Source organism: Pongo pygmaeus, chromosome 4, assembly GCF_028885625.2.
Source record: "Pongo pygmaeus isolate AG05252 chromosome 4, NHGRI_mPonPyg2-v2.0_pri, whole genome shotgun sequence".
Taxonomy (NCBI): domain Eukaryota; kingdom Metazoa; phylum Chordata; class Mammalia; order Primates; family Hominidae; genus Pongo; species Pongo pygmaeus.
The window spans coordinates 64,318,669-64,343,208 of NC_072377.2; the positions used below are offsets into that span (position 1 = coordinate 64,318,669).

The 24,540-nt window shown below is 38.7% G+C and overlaps 1 protein-coding gene across 7 annotated transcripts in view; it reads right to left on the bottom strand.

The window, feature by feature from the left end:
• PDE4D (phosphodiesterase 4D) overlaps positions 1–24,540 on the bottom strand; it is a 1,555,180-nt gene that overhangs the window by 30,226 nt on the left and 1,500,414 nt on the right. The window lies entirely within an intron of this gene.

The following is a 24,540-nucleotide window of genomic DNA, read 5'->3' on the forward strand; positions in this document are numbered from 1 at the left end:
TCATTCTTAAGAATTGCCCATCCTTTTGGAGGGCATTTTCTATAAATTTTAATGTCCTCTGGCTTCCCTTCCTTCCAAATAAAAACTGCTCCAAAAATGGCAATCGAGCATTTTAATTGCTTCCCTCTCTCAAATCCAAAACAAGTGGCTCCCTGGTGATGTAGATATAACTGTAGTTCTCCCCTCATCCAACATAAAGGCATAGGGATTAAACAATACGACTAATGTCCAGAATTCACAGATGGCAATGACACATTCCCTCATCTGTGTGGCATGGCTGCTCTCAGCTTCTTTTGTTTCTATTGTTATGTACGACAGAGTTCTAAAACCTTCAAAATCTAGGGGTGGGACCACTTGTAATTCTCGGGGGAGGGAAATCTTAAAGCTAGGGCACTGCGTATGCATAAGGAATGCAGTGTTTTGTATATAGAACTCAGGATCTGTATTTTGATCAGAGGAGAACATTTTATTTATTTATTTATTTACAGACAGAGTCTCGCTGTCGACCAGGCTAGAGTGCAGTAGTGCGATCTTGGCTCACTGTCACCTCTGCCTCCCGGGTTCAAGCGATTCTCCTGCCGCAGCCTCCCGAGAAGCTGGGATTACAGGCGCCCACCACCATGCCTGGATAATTTTTGTATTTTTAGCAGAGACAGGATTTCACCATGTTGGCCAGGCTGGTCTCAAACTCCCGACCTCAGGGGATCCGCCCACCTCGGGCTCCCAAAGTGCTGGGATTACAGGTGTGAGCCAACGTGCCCAGCCAGAACAGAACATTTTAATAACTGTACACAAAGTTAAGAAAGGAATGAGTGGCTCTTAGGAATCCAGAATTGAGCTCGAGTAATCAGACATTTTATGAGGAGGGTTAAATGAGAAATCAAAGTTCTTTCCAGAAAAACAGCATTTTCTATTTGGTTTGGTGTAGTATTACCCTGTAACTTTAATACTAAAGAGGTCTTGTGGGTGAGAAACGAGGAAAAACTAGGTTTTAGTCGATTTTAGCATATAATTCTGTGCATTTTACCTCCTCTCCATCTCAAAGCCTGTGCTTACTACTCTGTGCTTCAACTTGCTGGTATGGTTACTCTGCAGTCTTCCTGATATTTAACTATTTCCACATGTGGCATGTCTGTCTGAGAGAGCATGCTCTCTGATAAGCACTCCTGTAACACTTTGTCTCTCTGAGTTTCTACTGGCCTTTTGCTGCTACAGTCCTCTGCTTTTGTTAACATCTGTTGTATTCATTTCCATCACTCTTACTCCTCTACAAAAGGAAGAAATTAAAGCTCCAACATTCCACTAAAGCTACCCCCAGAGGAATACTAAGGTCCTCCTTTTCTCTGGTCTCCCTACTTCTCTGAAGTGTTCCACATGTTTGATCATTCCTACTACTCTCCCTCAACTCCCAGGATCCTGAACTTCTTTAGTTTTCCCTAGGCCCACAATCTTCAATGACCACTTCTAACTTGAACTTTAGTGCCACATTTCTGAATACAAGATTCTCCTCTCGAATGCCCTGCTAGTCACGACGAACTTTTTCAAAACTGTGAGACATTTTTCTATTTAAAGTAGTTCTTATAGTATAATTACTTCCATTTCAGTCAGTGAGCCTATATTTCTTCCAGTATCTCAGATGGAATCTATGACTCTTTCCTACCATTCAACAGGTGTTTCATGTGCATCAGACACTGTCAGGCGTTTAATATAAACCATCTAGCTGAATTCTTGAGTAACATGGCATGTTCCCCTATACGGCATCACCTTCCCTCCTTCATTCAACTTTGTTAGCAAGCCCTATCTTTTATCCAAAGCTGTTTCTTTCAGTTTGTTCCTTATCATTACCCCTCCCATAATCTCAATCCAAATATTTAAAAGATTGAGAGAAATAGAAAGTAACTTTAATATAACCCCCTCTAACTCCCTCATTTCCACATAAAGTTGAGACCTAGAGAGAAAAAATGATTTTCCCAGGTTCACTCTGGTACTGAGAACAAGAATTGCAAGTTTAAATCTTTTGTGCACAATCACTGACAAATAATCTTTTTAGTGTGTCAGCTTCCTCATCTGTAAAGTGGATTACTGTGGCAGCTAGTCTCCAAAGATACTCTTAATGAGCCACACTGTCCTACATTGAATCTGAGTTGGCTTGTGTAACCAACAAGTGATGGTGCATGACTGCTGAGGCTAAGTCATAAGAAATCTTGCAGCTCTCATCCTGCTTTCTTTGAACGTGCTACTGGGACCCCTAAGACATTAGGTTAAAAAAAAAAAAAGGTCTGACTACTCTGAGAGGCTATGCTACAAGAAGTCCATGTTAACTTCACAAACAGTGAAGAGAGAAAGCGCAAGAGAGCACTTGCACAAGAAAGAGCACACACGCCTGGCCAGTCTTCAGCAATACCAGCCACCCCAGCCCAGAGCCAGACCTGAGGGGCAAGAAGCCATCTTAGCCATCCAGCCAGTTCAGCTTTCAGATAGCTACCACTGGGCTGCAACCATATGAGGAATGCCAAGCAAGAATGTCTAGCCAAGACCAGTTAACCCACAAAGCCATGAAAACTAATAAAAATACATTCATATTTCAAAGTATTAGGTTTGAAGTGATTTCTTACATAGCAATAAATAACCAGAACAGATAAAATGAGGATTAAATGAGACCATATATGCAAAGCACTTAAAACAACAAATGGTACAAAGTTGAAGATAAGTAGGTATCAGACGGTAAAGATGACAGTGACAATGATCATTATGATAATCATTCTATTATATTAATATTTAAAAAAAATTCCCTAGTTTATCATTTGTTTTTAAAATAGATATATTATATTTCCTTTCAATTGCATCACAGCACTCCATGTCTCAGGGCCAAAATGCTGTATTGCTTCTTAGCTCATCTTCTTGCCCCTGGTTTTTCCCCTTCTAGTCTTATATTGACCTCTACTGCCAGATCAATTTTCCTCAAATCCAGCCGCAGCCTGTTACTTCAAAGCTAGTAATGCCTGCTTCATCACATCCCTCTGTAAATTCCAGACTGCCATATCTGACCCTAATCCCCAACGCCAAGCCTATTTTCAGCTGCTCTATTACATTTGCTCTGTTCCTGAAAGACTAGTATTCCTCCATCTTCACTATACAGCTGACAATCCCATCTCTGTCTTACCAAATTCTCGGCCCAAAATACCCTCCTCCTTCTACTCTGCCAACCTCAAACTGGTTTTCTCAGTCAGATTTAAATCATTCAAAGTATATTTTAGGACCAAATATTCCAGCCTTTTTCCATATTCTAATGATTCTACATCTGCCCCTTCATTCAATATTTATTAAGCTCCTACTCTATGTCAGGCACTGCCTTGGATGCTGGGGACATAGAGTAAACAAAACAAAGCTTTCTCACCTGCAGCTTATATTCCAAAACTAAGTTAATAAATACATAATACGTCATGGGGTGATAAGCACAATGGAGGGAAAGAAGGGATAAGGATTATGGATAGAGGTTGCTATAAGATGATCATGGAAAGCCCCTCTGATGAGATGACGTATACCAGGAGATCTGAAGAAAGAAAACAAGCCATGTGGATTGAGGGGTGAGAGGTAGGGTAGAGAAGGGAAAACCAAGTGAGGAATGGCTAAAAGCAAAGGCCTCGAGGCAAAGCATACTTGGTGAGGCTCCTTGAAGAACAGGTGGAAGTATCATACCACTTGTCATTTAAATGCAAGTTACACTCTGCAGTCAGGCTCACTGCCTTCCCCCTCCTTTAAAAAAAAAAAAAAATCCATCCATCCATCAATTTTATTCTTTGACAAACTTAAGACTCAGTTACTTTTTACTTTTTATAACAAGTATTCATCCTGAAATGAAATTCCTAAATACACTTCCTTCATAATACTGTACTGAATACATATAGGCTAAATACTCCCTACATAGATTTAAAAAAAAAATCAGTATAATGGCTTATCAGTGAAATAAAGGAGAAATGAGTAATTTCTATCAAAAATGCTACAAAATATAAATACTTGTACACAACTACATTTTAAAAAATAGTCAAAAACTACTATAACTGATTAGCTGTGTGACCTTGAGGAAGCTATTTAAATTTCCCATACTTCAGTTTACTCACATGGAAAATGAGAATAATAGTTTCTACCTTACAGGGTTGTTGTGAAGATTAAATTAGTGCATATACATAAGGCTCTGAGAACAGTAAGTGCTATCTAAGGGTTTGCTATGATTTACCTTATGTGGAGAATTACCACAAAAGTAACAGTAGCATGAAAATGAATACAGGGGTGTTATGTTAGAAGAATTTTCTTTTTTCCTGAAATGATGAATGATTCTTTGAAAGGTTTCAAATGTAACAAAGTGCCATCCTCACAATATACACTATTGCTGCATTACTAGAAAATTTGGTGTGGATTAAAACCATGTAAAAATATTTAATATTTATACGTAAAAAGTAGTTGGGTTCTAGGCTCAGAGAATTATAAATGCATTTTGTTTTTCACCTATGTGAATAGCTGCTAGGACTTTTTGGAAGTTGGATGGGACACACAGCAAACCTCCCTGGTGAAAGGCTGTCCCATGTATCCCAGGACATCTAGCCTCCCTGGCCTCTGCCCATCAAGCACCAGGAGTACTCCCCAATCACTGTCCCCTGAAATTTCCTGCATGTTCCCCAGTGTTAAGAATCACTCTTCTATTTTTTTCAACTGTCTTCAACTTTGACTCCTCATCCAGGGTGGAGGATCTCTGAGGCCAGAAAGGTATCTTATTATGTCCCTGTATTTCTCAAGGTGGTGTACTATTGCCACAAAAAGATTGTTGGCTGATGCAGATGCAAAACATCAATATTTTTATACTGATTATAGGTGACAGGAAAGGACAAGGGTTTTCACCCTCAGCAAAATCATCAAAACCATTTAAAACAGATTACATATAGTAGATAATACTCCTTGTCTTAAAACATTATGCAGAAACACACATACAGTTTGCCTTCCCTCTAAAATCCGCAGCCTCTTCTCCCTGCTGAATGTGAGTGATGGTCCCTTCATTCAACAGACTTCTATTTGGCAGCTATTATGTGCCAGGCATTCTAATAGGTGCTAGATGTGAAAGGATTCAACTTATTCAAATAAGTCCCTAATTTGCTGCAATAAGGGAGATTATTTAATCATATTGAGTAAAAAGTACCACAGAAAGTTTCCATATTCCTAGGGAATAAGAAATTTTTTCAAAAATCTCTGAGCCAAATTAAAATTCATTTCATTTTCCCTAATCTCCATTTCTAGGAGACTAGAATCTCCTTCCTATTGCCATGGTAGCTGCTATCTGTAGAGAGAATCTAGATAATTTAGAAGAGAAATTTGAATAGGGCCAGAGAGATACAATTCTTATAGTCAGACTTGGCTCCGCCAAATTTAATGAAGGAACTTTAATAAGTTACAACATTTACTAGGCACCTACTATGCACAAAGAACTTTACATACCTCATTTCTAATCTTGGCAACATCCCGATAAGATAAATATTATCCCTATTTTAACATGAAAAGATGGACCTTCTTACATATTCAATAACTTGCTCCATAGGTGACAGGATTGAAATGCAAACTCAGTCCTTGCTCTTAATGGTATATGACAGCTCATCATATAACTAGGCTGATGCAAACTCTATGATAAACAGTATGAATCTAGGAGTGGATTTGTTTATCCTCAATCTTTTTGCTAACTTTACAGTGCCTTGAATTAAAGAATCGTGGTTACTATCACCATGGTCAGATCTCTGGACAGGGTGAGGAAATAGGTGCCCACAGGCAGACAGCCCTGCCATATAGTGAGACACGCTTATGTTTGGGAGTGCTATGTAAACAAGATACAGCTGCCCTCACATGCAGATGTAATGATGACGACACATTCAGACAAGGAACTGAGGTCCAGAAAAGTTCTGACAACACAACTTAAGGGACAGCGTTACAGCTAGAGCTCAGGTTTGTTATCTGTAATCCACTGCTCTCAAATGCCCAAATGATTTTATATACATATATGCAAGTGTGTTTGTTGAAATAGAAAAAATAGTTTCTTGGCCTGGTGAAGTGCCTCATGCCTGTAATCCCAACATTTTGGGAGGCCAAGGCGAGAGGATTGCTTGAGGCCAGGAGGTCGAGACCAGCCTGGGCAACATAGAGAAACCACCGTCTCTACAAAAAGTTTAAAAATTAGCCAGGTGTGGTGGCACGTACTTGTAGTTCCAGATACTACTGAGGTGGGAGGTGGGAGGATGGCTTGAGGCCAGGAGTTTAAGGCTGCAGTGAGCTATGATTGCACCACTGTACTCCAGCCTGGATGACAGAGCAAGACCTTGTCTCAAAAAAGAAAAAAAAAAAATTCCCATAATGTTCAGTTAGTTCTCTTTTTCAGACTTTTCCTAGTAATACCCCTCAGAATTTCTAGAGGCCACTTCCCTGCTATTCCTTGTTTTCTCAGTCCTTACCGGATACCCAAGCAATTAACAATCTTTTTGAACTATTTCAGGACATTTCAGGATATTTGAAATTCTGCTGATGGAGTTGATACATTAACACATGTTGTCATTATTGACTTTGTAACAGAGGTCAAGAGAGAAAAGATGCATTTTTGAATAGGGAAAAAGAAAACTAAATTATGGGGAAACTAAGGCTCAGAGAGGTCAAGTGTCTTGCTCAAGGTCACAAAGCCAGTAGTAAGTAACAGGGCCAGGATTTGAACCCAGGCTGTCTGGTTTCAGAGTACTCTAAATTGCCAAAAAAAGAAAACTATTTCAGGCATTGTTTTATATTTAGCCTAGAGCCTACATAATAGATCTGTTAATATAATCAATTCTAAGCTGTATATTATATTTTTGTGTTTGAAATATTTAAGAAATATTGTTTAAAATAAGTGTATTAGCTCTTAGACTTCTCCAACATAAGGAGTTTTCCAGGCAATAGCACTGTTTGCAGTAGGACTTACATTATTGGAAAATATTTTATCCTATAATCGATCTACATTTATTTTACACCTTTCACCTTAGAATTAAAAGTTGTGGTAGTTATTAATCAAAAAGCAAATCTACATAACGTGGTCTCTCATATATCCAGTACTGTTCAGCTTGAACAAATGCAAATCCAATTTTTAAATGTCTCTTGAAGAATTCTGAGGCAAAGTTAAACTTCAAGTATTAAACAGAATAGCCACAGAAAACTAGTGTTTCTCAGCCTCCCTTTGCTTTCAAATGCCTTAAAAATATTTTAGAGGCAGACAATAATCTAGAATTGATTCATAACCAATATTTTACATAACAGAATGTTACATGTATTTTCATATTATAAAAACTATACTTTGATGAATGCTAGTATTCTGAAAACATCGTTAGTGCCAGTAAATCCACTAAATCTGTTTGTATTTACTGCCCTCTAGTGATAATGGCTCTACATTTGATTTAAGAAACAACTCTATTCCTTTCAGTAAATGAAAACATCTCTTCTAAGTGCTATGGAGATTTGAGATTGAGGAACTCCAGGCTGATTTTTTAAAACCAAATAATCATCTGAACAAGCTAAGAATTGTTCTCTAAATGATCTTATTTTAATTTTTTTTAAACAAAAAAGTCTCATTTAAAACAGTCAACACCTGCAACATGTATGGAGAAAGGAAACCATTTTTGCTGAGAGGTTCCTTGAAGCTGAAATAACATGAGACTGATCCGATAGCTGTATTTATATTTCTCTTCTACATGGGCTAACTCTCTTATTAGATGTTAGCATAGTATTCTGTAATTGTTGATACAGTTTGAATTCATATACGGTAGAGACAGAGTTTTGTATAACTATTTAGTCAATTTACCTAAAACCAGCAGCAGCAGCATATCTACTACAGACTTTTGTTTCACAGAAGAATAATCATGACAATAAATGAGTGCACAAACTTCACATAAATGAAGCCTCCACAAAAATAATCTTGTATGAAAAAGTATTTTCTCCTTATAGAGAAAATTAGGATCTCCAATTCACTTAAATTGGCCTAAATGAATACCATAATCATCATAAAATAGTTACTAATGTCCCCTCTGTACTTCGTGGTATGCTTTGTGGAAGCAATTTAAACAAAGAGAATATCTGTCTCCTAAAGTAATAATAACTAGTGTAAATAGGCATGCTTCCAGAAATATATAATATCTTACACATATCACTTTAATATGTGGATCTTAAAATAATTTTAAGTAATAAAATTTGAGCTATAAAAGAGAAATGATATTCTTTTCAACAAAGAATGCTTGAACAATTGAGCATCCACTCATAAAACAAGAAACTTCAACCTTTATCCCACACCACACTAACATCTACTTGAAATGAATCATAGAACTAAATGTAGAATCTAAAACTAAAGAACTTCTAGAAGAAAACACAGTAGAAAGTAGTTGTGATCTTGTGTTAGGCAAAGATTTCTTAAACCACAAAAGCATGAAGCATAAAAGAAAAAATGGTATACTGGACTTTATCAAATTTCTCTTTGAAAAAAACTGTTAAGAAAACAGAACAACAAGATACAGACTGAGAAGGGAATATGTACAAAACACATATCCAATAAAGGACTTGTATCCAGAATTTACTTTTAAAAAATCTTTACAACACAATAAGAGAACAATCCAGTGAAAAGATGGTCAAAAGATTTGAACAAACACTTCATTAGAATCAAAAAGATCAATAAGCATGTGAAAAGATCCACTACCGTCATTAGACATCAGGGAAACAAAAAGTAAAACCACAGTGAGATGCCACACTACATACTTACTAGAATGTATAAAATAAAAAATACAAACAATACAAAATGCTGGCCTGGATGCAGAGCAAATTAAATTCTCATACATTGCCAGTGAGAATGCAAAATGGTATAGAAACTTTGGAAAAAGGTTTGACAGTTTCTTATAAAGTTAAAAAGTAGAGTGACCATATGACCCAGCAATCCTACTTCTAAGTATCTGCCCATGAGAAATGAAAACATATGTCTATATAAAGACCTATATGAAAATGTTTATAGCAACTCTCTATAGCAGAAACCCAGAAACAGTTCAGATATCAGTCAACTGCTGAATGGGTAAACAAATTGTGTCCATCAAATGACATACTGGAAAAAAATGAAATACTAAAAAGCAATAAAATGAAACCAATTACCAATAGATGCAATAACACAAAATGTATTATAAGTGAAACTTATAATTCAACTCAAAACTCAGAAGTATTATAAGTGAAAGAAGCCATTCACAAAAGGCTATATCTTTAATGTATTATTCATTCTGGCAAGGCAAAACTATAGGGACAATCAGCTCTGGGAGTGGGGTTTGGGGAATGACTATAAAAAGCAACAGAAAACTTTTTGGGTGGTATAAATATCCTATATTATATAGTGCATATATATTATAATTACACATTACCTATATATCTAGATTATGGTGGTGGTTATCCAATTGTATACATTTGTGAAAATGCATTCAACTATACCTCTAAAAAAGAGTAACTCTTATGTAAATTATACCTCAAAAATCTAACTTTGAAAAATATTAGCTGATATTATCAAATTATTTCAATTCCAGATTTGCTTAACTTTACAACTTTACCCAAAGATAAATGCAAAACAAAAATCTCAGGCATAGTTATGTATGGTAAAACACCATTTTTACCCTTTCAAAGAGCTCCACCATTATTTCCTAGAAAATAGGCATACATTTATCCAAGGTCCACATTAGCTTTAATGATACAACATTCAGTAAATTCCCAGTTGTGAAAAGCCTTTAGGTTGGCAGGGTGTGGTGGCTCACGCCTGTAATCCTAGCACTTTAGGAGGCCGAGGCAGGCAGATTGCCTGAGCTCAGGAGTTTGAGATCAGCCTCAGCAATATGGCGAAACCCTGTCTCTACTAAAAATACAAAAAATTAGCAGGGTGTGGTGGTGCATGCATGTAATCCCAGCTACTCGGGAGGCTGAGGCAGGAGAATTGCTTGAGCCCAGGAGGCAGAAGTTGCAGTGAGCTGAGATCGCGCCACTGCACTCCAGCTGGGGAGACAGAGATTCTGTCTCCAAAAATAAAATAATAAGAAAAGCCTTTAGGTGATAAAATAATAGTCAAAGTATTATTTTAAGTATTATTATTTTATTTTAATTCTTTGTAATAAAAAGTTCCATAAAGTAAAATATTGTCCTTTTCTGTTTTATTTTTATTTGTATCAATTCAAGGGGACAGGTGCAGTTTGTTACCTGGACCTGATTTTTAAATAAATCAAACTCAATTTAGTTATTTCATGGTGATCCTGGGAGACTGTTTCTCAGTCATCATCGAATAGCGAACGAGTATCTTTTGTATGCTCATTCTAGGCTGTAAGTACCATGTCAGCTGATGGAGATGCAAAAATCCAATAAAGTAGGTATAGCTGGGGGAGGTTCCAAGATGGCCAAATAGGAACAGCTCCAGTCTACTGTTCCCAGCATGAGTGACGCAGAAGACAGGTGATTTCTGCATTTCCAGCTGAGCTTTGAAAAGAGTAGTGGATCTCCCAACATGAAGTTTGAGATCTGAGAACGGACAGACTGCTTCCTCAAGTGGGTCCCTGACCCCCGAGTAGCCTAAATGGGAGGCACCCCCCAGTAGGGGCCAACTGACACCTCATACAGCCGGGTGCCCCTCTAAGATGAAGCTTCCAGAGGAAGGATCAGGTAGCTACATTTGCCGTTCTGCAATATTTGTGGTTCTGCAGCCTCTGCTGGTGATACCCAGGCAAACAGGGTCTGGAGTGGACCTCCAGCAAACTCGAACAGACCTGCAGCTGAGGGTCCTGACCGTTAGAAGGAAAACTAACCAACAGAAAGGGCATCCACACCAAAACCCCATATGTACGTCACCATCATCAAAGACCAAAGGTAGATAAAACCACAAAGATGGGGAGAAACCAGAGCAGAAAAGCTGAAAATTCTAAAAATCAGAGCTCCTCTTCTCCTCCAAAGGAACGCAGCTCCTCGCCAGCAATGGAACAAAGAGAATGACTTTGACAAGCTGAGAGAAGACGGCTTCACATGATCGGTAATAACAAACTTCTCCGAGTTAAGGAGGATGTTCGAACCCATGGCAAAGAAGCTAAAAACCTTGAAAAAAGATTAGACAACTGGCTAACTAGAATAACCAGCATAGAGAAGACCTTAAATGACCTGATGGAGCTGAAAACCATGGCACGAGAACTACATGACGCTTTCACAAGTTTCAGTAGCCAATTCCATCAACTGGAAGAAAGGGTATCAGTGATTGAAGATGAAATGAATGAAATCAAGCCAGAAGAGAAGTTTAGAGAAAAAGTAAAAAGAAATGAACAAAGCCTTCAAGAAATATGGGACTATGTGAAAAGACCAAATCTACGTCTGATTGGTGTACCTGAAAGTGATGGGAGAATGGAACCAAGTTGGAAAACACTTTGCAGAATATTATCCAGGAGAAATTCCCCAACCTAGCAAGGGAGGCCAACATTCAAATTCAGGAAATACAGAGAATGCCACAAAGATACTCCTCAAGAAGAGCAACTCCAAGACACATAATTGTCAGATTCACCAAAGTTGAAATGAAGGAAAAAATGTTAAGGGCAGCCAGAGAGAAAGGTCGGGTTACCCACAAAGGGAAGCCCATCAGACTAACAGCTGATCTCTCGGCAGAAACTCTATAAGCCAGAAGAGAGTGGGGGCCAATATTCAACATTCTTAAAGAAAAGAATTTTCAACCCAGAATTTCATATCCTGCCAAACTAAGCTTCATAAGTGAAGGAGAAATAAAATACTTTACAGACAAGCAAATGCTGAGAGATTTTGTCACCACCAGGCCTGCCCTAAAAGAGCTCCTGAAGGAAGCGCTAAACATGGAAAGGCACAACCGGTACCAGCCACTGCAAAATCATACCGAAATGTAAAGACCATCGAGACTAGGAAGAGACTGCCTCAACTAACGAGCAAAATATCCAGCTAACATCATAATGACAGGATCAAATTCACACATAACAATATTAACTTTAAATGTAAATGGACTAAATGCTCCAATTAAAAGACACAGACTGGCAAATTGGATAAAGACTCAAGACCCATCAGTGTGCTGTATTCAGGAAACCCATCTCACGTGCAGAGACACACATAGGCTCAAAATAAAAGGATGGAGGAAGATCTACCAAGCAAATAGAAAACAAAAAAAAGCAGGGGTTGCAATCCTAGTCTGTGATAAAACAGACTTTAAAACAACAAAGATCAGAAGAGACAAAGGTGGCCATTACATAATGGTAAAGGGATCAATTCAACAAGAAGAGCTAACTATCCTAAATATATATGCACCCAATACAGGAGCACCCAGATTCATAAAGCAAGTCCTTAGAGACCTACTAAGAGACTTAGACTTCCACACAACAATAATGGGAGACTTTAACACCCCACTGTCAACATAAGAGAGATCAACGAGACAGAAAGTTAACAAGGATATCCAGGAATTGAACTCAGCTCTGCACACCAAGTGGACCTAATAGACATCTACAGAACTCTCCACCCCAAATCAACAGAACATACATTCTTCTCAGCACCACATCACACTGATTCCAAAATTGACCACATACTTAGAAGTAAAGCACTCCTCAGCAAATGTAATAGAACAGAAATTATAACAAACTGTCTCTCAGACCACAGTACAAAGTAGAAGTCGGGATTAAGAAACTCATTCAAAACCACTCAACTACATGGAAACTGAACAACCTGCTCCTGAATGACTACTGGGTACATAATGAGATGAAGGCAGAAATAAAGATGTTCTTTGAAACCAATGAGAACAAAGACACAACATACTAGAATCTCTGGGACACATTTAAAGCAGTGTGGAGAGGGAAATTTATAGCACTAAATGCCCATAAGAGAAAGCAGGAAAGATCTAAAATTGACACCCTAACATCACAATTAAAAGAACTAGAAAAGCAAGAGCAAATACATTCAAAAGCTAGCAGAAGGCAAGAAATAACTAAGATCAGAGCAGAACTGAAGGAGATAGAGACACAAAAAAACCTTCAAAAAATCAGTGACTCCAGGAGCTGGTTTTTTGAAAAGATCAACAAAATTGATAGATGGCTAGCAAAACTAATAAAGAAGAAATGAGAGAAGAATCAAATAGATGCAATAAAAAATGATAAAGGGGATATCACCACCGATCCCACAGAGATACAAACTACCATCAGAGAATATATAAACATCTCTACACAAATAAACTAGAAAATCTAGAAGAAATGGATAAATTCCTGGACACATACACCCTCCCAAGACTAAACCAGGAAGAAGTTGAATCCCTGAATAGACCAATAACAGGTTGTGAAATTAAGGCAATAATTAATAGCCTACCAACCAAAAAAAGTCCAGGACCAGACAGATTCACAGCTGAATTCTACCAGAGGTAAAAAGAGGAGTTGGTAACATTCCTTCTGAAACTATTCCAATCAATAGAAAAAGAGGGAATCCTCCCTAACTCATTTTATGAGGCCAGCATCATCCTGATACCGATGCCTGGCAGAGACACAACAAAAAAAGAGAATTTTAGACCAATATCCCTGATGAACATCGATGCAAAAATCCTCAATAAAATACTGGCAAACCAAATCCAGCAGCACATCAAAAAGCTTATCCACCATGATCAAGTGGGCTTCATCCCTGGGATGCAAGGCTGGTTCAACATATGAAAATCAATAAACATAATCCATCACATAAACAGAACCAAAGACAAAAACCACATGATTATCTCAATAGATGCAGAAAAGGCCTTTGACAAAACTCAACAGGACTTCATGCTAAAAACTCTCAATAAATTCGGTATTGATGGGATGTATCTCAAAATAGTAAGAGCTATTTATGACAAACCCACAGCTGATATCATACTGAATGGGCAAAAACTGGAAGCATTCCCTTTGAAAACTGGCACAAGACAGGGATGCCCTCTCTCACCACTCCTATTCAACATAGTGTTGGAAGTTCTGGCCAGGGCAATCAGGCAGGAGAAAGAAATAAAGGGTATTCAATTAGGAAAAGAGGAAGTCAAATTGTCCCTGTTTGCAGAAGACATGATTGTATATTTAGAAAACCCCATCATCTCAGCCCAAAATCTCCTTAAGCTGATAAACAACTTTAGCAAAGTCTCAAGATACAAAATCAATGTGCAAAAATCACAAGCATTCCTATACACCAATAACAGACAAACAGAGAGCCAAATCATGAGTGAACACCCATTCACAATTGCTTCAAAGAGAGTCAAATACCTAGGAATCCAACTTACAAGGGACGTGAAGGACCTTTTCAGGGAGAATTACAAACCACTGCTCAACAAAATAAAAGAGGACACAAACAAATGGAAGAATATTCCATGCTCATAGATAGGAAGAATCAATATAATGAAAATGGCCATACTGCCCAAGGTAATTTATAGATTCAATGCCATCCCCATCAAGCTACCAATGACTTTCTTCACAGAATTGGAAAAACTACTTTAAAGTTCATATGGAACCAAAAAAGAGCCCGCATTGCCAAGACAATCCTAAGCAAAAAGAACAAAGCTGGAGGCATCATGCTACCTGACTTCAAACTATACTACAAGGCTACAGTAACCAAAATACCATGGTACTGGTACAAAAACAGAGATATAGACCAATGGAACAGAACAGAGCCCTCAGAAATAATACCACACGTTTACAACCATCTGATCTTTGACAAACCTGACAAAAACAAGAAATGGTGCTGGGAAAACTGGCTAGCCATATGTAGAAAGCTGAAACTGGATCCCTTCCTTACACCTTATACAAAAATTAATTCAAGATGGATTAAAGACTTAAATGTTAGACCTAAAACCATAAAAACCCTAGAAGAAAACCTAGGCAATACCATTCAGGACATAGGCATGGGCAAGGACTTCATGTCTAAAACACCAAAAGCAATGGCAACAAAACCCAAAATTGACAAATGGGATCTAATTAAACTATAGAACTTCTGCACAGCAAAAGAAACTACCATCAGAGTGAACAGGCAACCTACAGAATGGGAGAAAATTTTTGCAATCTATCCATCTGACAAAGGGCTAATATCCAGAATCTACAAAGAACTTAAACAAATTTACAAGAAAAAATCAAACAACCCCATCAAAAAGTGGGCAACGTATATGAACAGACACTTCTCAAAAGAAGACATTCATGCAGCCAACAGACACATGAAAAAATGCTCATCATCACTGGCCATCAGAGAAATGCAAATCAAAACTACAATGAGATACCATCTCACACCAGTTAGAATGGCAATCATTAAAAAATCAGGAAACAACAGGTGCTGGAGAGGATGTGAAGAAATAGGAACACTTTTACATTGTTGGTGGGACTGTAAACTAGTTCAACCATTGTAGAAGACAGTGTGGCGATTCCTCAAGGATCTAGAACTAGAAATACCATTTGACCCAGCCATCCCATTACTGGGTATATACCCAAAGGATTATAAATCATGCTGCTATGAAGACACATGCACATGTATGTTTATTGCAGCACTATTCAGGATAGCAAAGACTTGGAACCAACACAAATGTCCATCAATGGTAGACTGGATTAAGAAAATGTGGCACATATACACCATGGAATACTATGCAGCCATAAAAAAGGATGAGTTCAAGTCCTTTGTAGGGACATGGATGAAGCTGGAAACCATCATTCTGAGCAAACTGTCGGAAGGACAGACAACCAAATGCCGCATGTTCTCACTCATAGGTGGGAATTGAACAATGAGAACACTTGGACACAGGATGGGAGAATATCACACACTGGGGCCCGCTGTGGGGTGGGAGGAGGGGGAGGGATAGCATTAGGAGATATAACTAATGTAAATGGCGAGTTAATGGGTGCAGCACACCAACCTGGTACATGTATACATATGTAACAAACCTGCACGTTGTGCACATGTACCCGAAAACTTAAAGTATAATAATAAAAAAAATTTAAAAAAAGTAGATATAGCTGTTTGCACAAAACTGGATAGTCCCAACTCCTGTATTCTTTTTGAATCCTTTTGCCACTGTTTCTTATCATAGGTTTTTTTGGTGTGTGTGAGACGTAGATTAAAAAAAAAAAAAAAAAGAACAGACTAATAGTCCATAGGAATCTGCTGCCTCATAGTCAGTATCGTGCCCCTTACCCCAATTCTAATATGACAGGTTTTTGTCTAAGACAGCATTTCCTAGAATGTGTTGTAAAGTACAGCAGCTTCGTGTGATAATTCTCAAAGACTCCTACTGTCAAATGTTAGCATATTCAAGGCTCTGCCAGGACCTGTAATACATATTCTTTCTTTATTCTGTTTAACTTAGCATTTCCCAAACCTATCTTACTACTGGACTCTTGACATTTATTAACAAACAAATACAAACAAAAATACTCGGGTTCCAAGTAAAATTCTTATATAAAGCAAAGGGCTTTAAACATCAGAGTTTTTTAGAATGGTTATTCACTCATGCACTCAACAAATACTTATTAAATAGTATGTGCCAGCATAGGGGATACAGTAATAAACAAAACAGACAAGTTCCCTGTTCATGTAAACCTTGGACTTATGGGGCAAAAAGACAATAAACAAGCAGACAAAAAAAATTACAAACACTCTTAATGAAGGAAAAGAGGGTAACATCATACACTGATGGGGGACTATAAAATTAAGTAGTAAGGAAAAGCTGCACTTGAGAAGGTGGTATTTGAGAAGAGACTCGAATGCCTAGAATAAGCCAACCAGATTTGGGGCACAGCACTCTCAACAAAGGCTGAGTAACATAGCCAGTCTGAGGGAGGACAGGTCTACAGAATGAGAGTAGAGGCAAGTCAAGGCAACATCACGTGGGTCCTGAGGGTATGAGCCTTCCAGAGGGTGTGAGGATATCATTGGAAGGTTCTGAGCAGGGAATGATAGGATGTGATTTACATTTTGTAAAGCTGTCTCTGTAGAGGATAGTTTGTAAAAGTGCTTGAGGCAAAACTGACAAGACTTGAAGAATTGGACAACAGAAGTGAAGAAATGAGAAGAATCAACTCCTAGACTTCTGGGATGATCAGTGTCTAGGATGGACATTGGTGCCATTTGCGAGATGAAGAAGACCGGGGGAGGTACAGATTTAAAGGAGGGTATGTAAGGAGAAAGAAGAGTCCTATGAGACAAGACCAGAACATGTAAATACATGAAGTTTTGGATTTCTTACTCTTCAAAGACATTTTACCTCCTGTCCCCGAAGTTCTTCACAGAGTTCAGGATAAGAAAAGCTGCCAGACAGTTGACTTTTGAATAAGTAGTAACTTTCAAACACTTGAAAGACATTGTATTAGAATAGACTACATCCATCAAAATATTTAAAAATGTTTTTAGAATAGTTTGGAATATGAAAGCCTAAGAAACTTCCTTATCCAAGGCCACATAATATAACCAAAATTAGAATTTAGTACTCATAGTTGGCAATATTTTTATGAAATTACTGTCTTACTAAGACATTTTAGAAATGAAGACTTTACTGAAGGCAATAATAAGTGCAATTAAAAGTGGTACAATAATGAGACTTATTTTTCATTTGCAACAGGTTAGTAGTGTATGAGAATTATGAGATGTAAAATATTGTAGAGCATAGGCTTCTCTAGTTGGCTTCATGCAAGTTCGAATCTTTGCCCTGCGTCTCTTACCAGCAATGAAATATGCAGCATGTTACTTAAGGACACTGGGTTGTATGGAGAGAACCAGAGTTAAGGTTGGTGATCCAGCAGTGTCATGTGTCAGGAGCTAATAAATTGTATTATGACCAGAAACACTGAAACTTGTTATAAGGAAAGCAATCTAATTAAAACAGCTGCATTAAAATTTCTACAATATCTTCCTAACAGCTTATGCTATCAACAGTTTGTAAACTGTCAGAATCACGGATACCAGCTGAGAATGCTTTTGGAGATTTTAAATTGGAATAATTTTCTCAGAATGCACTGATATGACAAATGTACAGACACGCAGACAGGAGTACTACCACTCTTCAGGAATAACTGTCTGCCTCTCCTGGATTTCTTCCATGTTGTGTAAGTCTATTACACTTTGGGTGAATGTAGTTTTAATACATTGAGTTAATATCATTCTTGCAAAGAAGCTCTTTATAAATTCCATAAACTTAATTTGACTCTGGACACAAACAAATGAGAACAAAATACGGCTCAAGGATTAAGATCCTTAACCATATATGTAAAAAACACGAAAAGCCTTACAAACAGTGATCAACAGCTAAACATGAGCTATCACCTTCCCCTAACAGCTAGGGAAGCATGTATATGAATGGAACATATGAACTTCCATTTGGGGTACTAAGAAAACACATCACACAGATGGCTTTTATAGCTTCCCAAATACGGTTCTAATAATTCACAAAAGTGTTGTTCCCTAAAACCCATAATAAACAATAATAAAACCTAATGTTTATTGAGGGTCTACTATCTGTCAAGGAGAATCCTGTGTACTCTCCTGGAATTACTTCATTTATTTCTAATTAATAATAACCTTTAATGAGCACTGTCACTCCCATTTCACAGATGAGCCTTAAGGTCTTAGCTATCAACTTTGCGGACAACACCTAAGTAAAATCCTGCCCTTTTTTTTTTTTTTTTAAACCAGAAATCCAGTCCTGACAACTGAAAGCTTATAGGGCATTTCCGCTTAGATACATAGCCTCACCTAAATTATATGTCTAAAAACTTAACTGTCATATTGTCCAGCCCTCCCCCAATACCCAACTGGCTTCTCTTCATGATTTTCCAACTATAATTCTATCTATTATTCAGGTTTAGAATTTCATGCTTTCTTCTGGCTGTGGTCCTGCCAAGTCTTATGTATGCTGTCACCCTTCTCTGTGCAATCTTTCTCCTACTCATTCCTCTCTTTTCATCACTATCCTATTTCAGGCCCTTATCACTCTTACACCTAATTCCCTAACGGTTTCTTCTTGCTTTCAGAACAATTTCCCCTTGATATAATCTATCCTGCATACTACCACCAGATATATCCTTCTAAAGTCACTTTAGTTTCTTCATAATATTTTCCTTATAGTCAAATGTAAGGGTTCTTCATGAATTATAGGACAAGGGTGCAAATGGCTTGACCTGGCATTTAAGACAGTCTGCAGTATGGCCTCAATCTACATTTCTCACACCTGCCACTCGTTCTATAATCACATCCTCTGTTCCAGAGAGGCTCACTCCTCCAGAATGCCCACTACCCTCCTCTCCAGCAAACATACAATAAAGTGAATCCACATGAATATCCCATCCTACCCTGCCTTATCCAGCCCCTGGAATACCACCTCTTCCCTCATCAGATGCCTGTATAAATCCTCAGTGTTCAAGATCCAGCTTAAGGAGTACTTTTTCTGGGACCAATCATTCTGGTCCTCTGTACTGAATACTCCTCAGAACTCCTCTACAGGACAGGAACATAATGTATTACCCTATCATTCATTAACACACAACAGGCTTACATTATATGGCTGGTTGTATTTTCAGTGGTATGTCTATATATTTTGCTATCTATCTATCTATCTATCTATTTGAATACAGATACATAAAAATCTCATTTCACCTATAAGAACCTTTGGAGCAGATACACGTCATACAATAATTGGGCTAAAACAAAAATCCCTCAGTGAAAACCTAAAGACTGGGTTGTGGTTGTTTGCAGCCAAAACGTACAAAATGAAAACCTCCTAACGATTTATTTTCCACATGAAATTAGTACCAGATCTAGAGAAAAATGGACAAAGATCAAATACAAATAATAAAGTCATCACCAAACTAAAAATTTCATTCAAAAGTGATGATGTTGGCCGGGTGTGGTGACTCACACCTGTAATCCCAGCACTTTGGAAAGCTGAGGTGGGCAGATCACTTGAGGCCAGGAGTTTGACACCAGCCTGGCCAACATGGTGAAACCCCATCTCTACCAAAAACACAAAAAACAGCTAGGCGTGGTCACGCACCTGTTATACCCATTACTCAGGAGGCTGAGGCAGGAGAATCACTTGAATCCGGGAGGTGGAGATGGCAGTGAGCCGAGATTGTGCTACTGCACTCCGGCCTGGGCAACAGAGCAAGACTCCATCTCAGAAAATAAAAAAAGTGATGATGTCAATAAAGACCCAAATCAGGGTCATATGTTTAACACCAGAAAGTCTGTATTTGCCACAAGACAGAAGCCTTGACAAAAGTAACACAGAACTGTTTTTGTTCTGGGTCACCTTAACTTTTCTGTGCTTTGTTACTTCATCTGAATGAAGAAGGTAAACCAGTTGATTTCACAAATCTCTTTCTAAGGGTTTCTGGAATTTTTTTTTTTTTTTTTTAAAGAAAAAAAGGAAAGAGACTTCTCTTAAGCAGAACAAAGTCCGACTCCTCTGTAAAGTGGCTGACAGCAAGTGGAAAATGGAAGAACAATCACCTGCAAAATGACTCATTCCCTTGTAACAACTACACTACTAGGGAATTCCTTCTCTTGCCGGCTATGGCTAGTGTCAGACTCATGACAAATACCTCATCCTGGGGCTAGAACTAGGTTTAGGGTTTTCTCATTCATTCCTCTGTTTCTCAGCTGCATTTTCATTTTTAATCTGTGCAATGATTACAGGAGCCTATGTTTGGTTTTCATTTCTAGTTTCCCCAGGAAGAGACAACTACTATCTTGATATTGATTAACACTTGAAACTTCTGTTAATCACAATTTCAGTATTTCAGGGAATCAGAGAAATCATTTGGAAGAGCCTTGAAGGTCATCCAGGGTGAGAGAAAAGCAAAGCACAAGCAACAGACCGATGTTTAGACACAGTGAAGTGAAAACCTTACAGGAGACCCTCACAACTTCAATAAGAGTCTTTTTTATGGCTGTCTTCATATTCTTTCAAAGAAATCATAATAAAGGAGTTAGTGAGAATGTAAATAAAAAATACGCTATCATAGAGTGCTGGGTAACTGAGCAAAAACTAAAGTAAACAAACTCAGTGGGCCATCACATATGCAAGCTGGTAAGGTCTCATAAATCACCATGACTGGGTATTGGGATTTCAAAGGCACACTCTGTAAGCTTTCTCCCAGGCCTGTTGATTCAAGCTCCAATTGCACTGGGTTACCTATATGGCAGCATATAAAGTTGACCTTTTAAGTTTAAAAATAGTTCCATTCCTCATCCCTCCTAAGGATAGGCCACAGTACCTATCATATGTCCCCACCACACTGCATAATTTATGTAAGTTTTCACTTAATTTTCAACACAATCCTGTGAGGCAGATTATGTTAGTCCTGATTTACAGGGAAAACAGGGGCTCAGGGAGGCCAAATTAATTTATTTATCCAAGGTTGCAACTCTACTGTAGGGCAGATTTATATCCAGAAGAGGAATTGCAAAGCTCCTCAGAATTTAGGAGATTTAAAATGGAATCAAGATAATGGTTCACATTTTTCATCTTCTATTCCATTTTACTCTTCCAGCATCTAATAATAACCTATGCTATATTAGAGCAAATCAGCCCATATTTATTTTGACAGTCTCTTTTTCACCCCATTTCAGTTTGTACCTTGCTGTCTCAGAGCCCATCAACCACCTTTCCTCACTCCCAGACAGCCGGTCCTTCAGGGGATGGCTCGGCAGTTGGCCCACCATCCTCTTCTACCAGGGCATGACTCAAGAAGGCAACAGGTGAAGCTGATGCCAACTATTAGTGCTAAAAAAGACTCAAGCCTCATGAAATGTACCATCCATAAATCGCTCTCCAGTCAGCTCTACCCTTCTCTCTATTTCTACAGCTGACTGTCCTTCCTTAAACATTTACACCCGCCAGCTGACCTGTCTGGGATTTCTTTTTTACTTCAAGGCTGTCCTAAAGGTTCAGTCCAAGCAGGTTTCACCAAATGAACCCTGCGGTGGAAAGGGGCAGCAACGTGCATTAGTCAGTTTGCCTCCAGCCAAGGAAAGTCTGAGTCCCCTCCTTCTCCCACTCTTCTCTTTCTCTGCCTCACACTGCCTAATACGTCTTTCCTCTTTCTCTTTCTTTCCTTATATCTTCATTCTCCACCCTATTCACAAGTGAAACTTCCCTTGCCACTTTGCCCCCACTAAGAAAACAGACCTCCAACACAACCTCTTAATAGGTTAATTTTAAAATCATGAACTTGCTTACACCTTCCGTGAGTTTATCCTATATCTTCTCTATCTGCTGTCTGCTTCCCACTAAGGTTTTATCCCTCCATCCCACCTCCAAATCCTTTACAGCTCAGATTCTCAGATCTGCTTTAGTCACTTGGTCTCCTCATCCCACTGACCCTATTATCCTTCAGTTTACTTCTGTGCACATGTTAGAGGGCACATGCTCCTCCTAGGAACTAGGGCCAGGTCAGTTATGCTCCCATCCTGACATGACTTAAGAGAACAAAAAAGGCAAAACGAGTTACTGTAGGATTCCTCTCTAGGAATTATACTTTGCTGAAATTGCTCTTGCTATTTTGGAATCTAGTGCTCACTAAATACATTTTTAAAATATTATTTGGATATATTTTGAAAATACAACCAGAGGTCGGGCACAGTGGCTTACGCCTGTAATCCCAACACTTTGGGGGGCCGAGGCGGGCAGATTACGAGGTCAGGAGTTCGAGACCAGCCTGGCCAACGTAGTGAAACCCTGTCTCTACTGAAAATACAAAAAAATTAGCCAGGCGTGGTGGCAGGTGCCTGTAATCCCAGCTGCTTGGGAAGCTGAGGCAGGAGAATTGCTTGAACATGGGAGGAGAAGGTTGCAGTAAGCCTAGATCACGCCATTGCACTCCAGTCCAGGCAACAGTGCGAGACTCTAACTCAAGAAAAAAAAAAAGAAAGAAAGAAAATACAACCAGAGAATAAACACTTGTTCTTCTATCTCTCCATCTTCCCCACCAATACAACATCCAGAAAATAATCATCTTTACACCTATTTAGAAGCACATGGATCTTATAAAAGTTTAACTGAGCATTAGGTTTTCATCTTTAAAAATATTCTGAGGCTGGGTGCACTGGCTCATGCACTTTGGGAGGCCAAGGCAGGAGGATCACTTGAGCCCAGGAGTTTGAGACCAGCCTGGATAACATAGTGAGACCTTGTCTCTACAAAAAAAAAAAAAAAAAGTTAAATTAAAAAACAGAAAAGCCGGTGTGGTGGCACATGCCTGTGGTTCCATCCACTCAGGAGGCTGAGGTGGGAGGATGGCTTGAGCCAGGGAGATCAAGGCTGCAGTAAGCCATGATGGCTCCACTGCTCTCCAGCCTGGTTGACAAGGTGAGAACTTGTCTCCAAAAACAAAACAAAACAAAAAACGTTTTGACATGTAGAATACTGTTTCTGGGACTAAATTAGAGATTTAAGGTTTGAGGTATGAGAAAATACCTGGAATCATGCCTTACATTAGAAGGTAAGGTAAATACTGGTGTTTCCCAATGAGTTGTAGTCAGATTGTTCATATGTATCAAACAGACAATATACTGAAATATTTAAAAATAAGGCTAAATAGCAACAAGTAATTTTTCCCATGAATTCTTTTTTTTTTTTTTTGAGATGGCGTCTCACTGTCACCCAGGCTGGAGTGCGGTGGCACCATCTCCATTCACTGCAACCTCTGCCTCCTGGGTTCAAGTGATTCTCCTGCTCAGCCTCCTGAGTAGCTGAGATTACAGACATGCACCACCACACCTGGCTAATTTTTGTATTTTTAGTACAGGCCAGGTTTTGCCATGTTGGCCAGGCTGGTCTCAAACTCCTGGCCTCATGTGATCCACCTGCCTTGACCTCCCAAAGTGCTGGGATTACAGGCATGAGCCACCACGCCCAGCTGAATTCTACTTTTTTTTTTTTTTTTTTTTGAGACAGAGTCTTGCTCTGTCACCCAGGCTGGAGTGCAGTGGCACGATCTTGGCTCACTGCAACCTCTGCCTCCTGGGTTCAAGTGATTCTCCTGCTCAGCCTCCCGAGTAGCTGAGATTACAGACATGCACCACCACACCTGGCTAATTTTTGTATTTTTAGGAGAGACGGGATTTCACCACGTTGGCCAGCTAGTCTCTAACTCCTGACCTCGTGATCTGCTCTCCTTGGCCTCCCAAAGTGCTGGGATTACAGGCTTGAGGCACCACGCCCGGCTGCTGAAATTCTACTTTTGAAAGAACAAATTCCCCTTCTGTAGGGACTGATGATTCAGTCTGTAATGATGCATGCTCTTCATCTTTTTTTGTCTTTTCTTCTATATATCCTTTAGCCATTCTACTGTATTAACACTAGATAGAAAAATTAAGATTTAGGCCCAAACATTGTCTTCTGGCATAAAGTAAACTAATATTTTCCTGATGTACAATAAATAGACAGGCATATTTCTAGTAGAAGATTCCTTATGATTTATCAAAACCCAATTATCACTTACCCTTATG